Raw genomic sequence first — 3,515 nt, forward strand, 5'->3', positions numbered from 1 at the left:
AAAATGATTTGCATATGCGTGAAAGAAATGAAATAGATAGAATCTTTTTCTAATAACAACCTCTGCTTAAACACAATTTGCCTATTGAAACTCTAGGAGGTCCTCCTCCACCTAAAGGTGATCCTGTGTTTGAATTAAAACAATTGCCAGACACTCTGAAATATGCTTATCTTGATGAAAGAAAGATATATCATGTTATTATTAGTGCTAACCTTTCAGAACATGAAGAAAAAAGATTATTGAAAGTTCTAAGGAAGCACATGGCTGCTATTGGATATATTCTTGATGATCTTAAGGGCATTAGTCCCACTCTATGTCAGCACAAGATTAATATGGAACCTAATGCTAAACCCGTTATTGATCACCAATGTCGGTTAAATCCGAAAATGAAAGAAGTGGTAAGAACGGACATATTGAAACTTCTGGAAGCAGGTATAATCTATCCTATAGCTGATAGTAGATGGGTAAGTTATGTTCATTGTGTCCCTAAGAAGGGAGGTATTACTGTTGTTCCTAATGATAAGAATGAGCTTATTCCACAAAGAATTGTCACAGGCTATAGAATGGTAATTGATTCTAGAAAATTAAATAAAGCTACTAGAAAAAGATCATTACCCTCTGCCTTTTATTAACCAAATGTTAGAAATACTATCTAAGCACACACATTTTTGCTTCCTTGATGGATATTCTAGCTTTTCACAAATACTCATTTTACAATCCGATCAAGAAAAGACCACTTTTACTTGTCCTTTTGGAACACTTGCTTATAGACGTATGCCTTTCGGTTTATTTAATGCACCTGCTACCTTCCAAAGATGTATGACTGATATAATCTCTGATTTTTGTGAAAATATCGTTGAGGCTTTCATGGATGATTTTTCTGTTTATGGGAAGTCTTGTGATGATTGTTTAAGCAATCTTGATCGAGTTTTGCAGAGATGTGAACAAACAAATCTTGTCTTGAATTGGGAGAAATGCCACTTTATGGTTAATGAAGGTATTCTCTTGGGCCATAAAATTTCTGAAAGAGGCATTGAGGTGGACAAAGCCAAGGTTGATGCAATTGAGAAAATGCCATGTCCTAAAGATATCAAAGGTATTCATAGTTTCCTTGGTCATGTTGGTTCCTATAGGAGTTTTATCAAAGACTTTTCTAAAATTTCTAGGCCTCTTACTAATCTTTTGCAAAAGGATATTCCCTTTGTGTTTGATGATGATTGTATGGAAGCCTTTGAAACACTAAAGAAAGACTTAATCACTGCACCTATTGTTCAACCACCTGATTGGAACTTGCCTTTTGAGATTATGTGTGATGCTAGTGATTATGTTGTTGGTGCTGTTCTAGGACAAAGAGTTGATAAGAAACTAAATGTTATTCATTATGCTAGTAAAACTCTAGACAGTGCTCAACGAAACTATGCTATTACTGAAAAAGAATTCTTAGTAGTGGTGTTTGCTTGTGATAAATTCAGACCGTACATTGTTGATTCTAAAGTAATTGTTCACACCGATCATGCTGCTATAAAATATCTTATGGAAAAGAAAGATGCTAAACCTAGACTCATTAGGTGGGTTCTTCTGCTACAAGAATTTGATTTGCATATCACTGATAGGAAAGGAGCAGAGAACCCCGTGGCTGACAACTTGTCTAGACTTGAAAATATTCTTGATGATCCACAACCTATTAATGGTAGCTTCCCTGATGAACAACTAGCTACAATAAGTGTCCTCATAGTACACCTTGGTATGCTGACTATGCTAATTATATTGTTGCTAAATACATAGCACCTAGCTTCACATACCAATAAAAGAAAAATATTCTTCTATGATTTAAGACATTACTTTTGGGTGATACACATCTTTATAAAGAAGAAGTAGATGGTATTATTAGACGTTGTGTACCTGAGCATGAACAGGAACAAATCCTACGGAAATGTCACTCCGAAGCTTATGGAGGACATCATGCGGGAGACAGAACCTCTCACAAGGTATTGCAATCTGGTTTTTATTGGCCTACTCTCTTCAAATATGCCCGTAAGTTTGTCTCATCTTGTGATGAATGCCAAATAATAGGTAATATTGGTAAGCGTCAAGAAATGCCTCTGAATTATTCACTTTCTGTTGAACCATTTGATGTTTGGGGATTTGACTTTATGGGACCTTTTCCTTCATCTAATGGGTATACACATATTTTGGTTGTTGTTGATTATGATACTAAATGGGTAGAAGTTATTCCAACCAGTAGTACTGATCACAACACCACTATTATAATGCTTAAGGAAGTTATTTTCCCAAGGTTTGGAGTCCCTAGATATTTAATGACTGATGGTGGTTCGCACTTTATTCATGATGCTTTACGTAAGATGCTTGCTAAGTATGATGTTAACCATAGAATTGTGTCACCTTATCATCCTCGGTCCAGTGGTCAAGTTGAACTTAGCAATAGAGAAATAAAACTAATCTTACAAAAGATTGTTAATAGGTCCCAGAAGAATTGGTCTAAGAAATTAGATGATGCACTTTGGGCTTATAGAACAGCATACAAAAACCCTATGGGTATGTCTCCATATAAAATGGTTTATGGAAAAGCTTGTCATTTACCTCTTGAGATAGAACATAACGCATTTTGGGAAATAAAAAAACTCAATTATGATTTCAAACTTGTTGGAGAAAAGAGGTTATTTGATATCAGCTCATTAGATGAATGGAGAACCCAGGCTTATGAAAATGCTAAGTTATTCAAAGAAAAGGTTAAAAGATGGCATGACAAAAGAATCCAAAAGTGTGAGTTCAAAGTAGGAGAATATGTTCTTTTATACAACGCTCGTTTTAGATTCTTTGCAGGAAAACTCCTCTCCAAATGGGAAGGACCCTATGTCATCGAGGAGGTCTATCGATCCGGAGCTATCAAAATAAATAATGCCGAAGGGACTAACCCGAAGGTTGTCAATGGGCAACGAATAAAACACTATATCTCAGGTACGCCCATTAATGTAGAAAGCAATGTTATCCAAACTTTGACATCGGAAGAACACATAAGAGAGTCCTTCCGGAACACTCCAGAATCGTGAAAATAAGGAGGTACGTGATAGGTAAGTAAACAGACTCCGGAAAATCTGCAAAAATATTTTTGTCAGTTTTGGAATATTTAGAAAATTAGGAAAATAAGAAACTTCCAGGAAAGTGACCCTGGTGGGCACGATACACCAGGGCGCGCCAGCCTGGCGCGCCTAGGTGGGTTGTGCCCACCTCAGGTACTTTTCAATCTCCATTTTTTTCCGTTCTGCTTGTTCCCCAAGATAAAAAAATCTATATATACCTCCTGAACCTGTTAACCTCCGTATCACAGAGAAATCTCCTATTTTCTTTTCTTGTTGTTTTTGTCAGATCTGTTGAGCCAGGCATCATGTCTTCTCCCCCCCCCCCTCTGATCATATGGAAGAAGATGCTTGGTTGATGAAGATTGAGCTGAAGAGAGAAGACCCCGTTGGAGCAGCTAAGGAGGACAAGAGCAA

Source organism: Triticum dicoccoides, chromosome 1B (genome assembly GCF_002162155.2).
Source record: "Triticum dicoccoides isolate Atlit2015 ecotype Zavitan chromosome 1B, WEW_v2.0, whole genome shotgun sequence".
NCBI lineage: Eukaryota > Viridiplantae > Streptophyta > Magnoliopsida > Poales > Poaceae > Triticum > Triticum dicoccoides.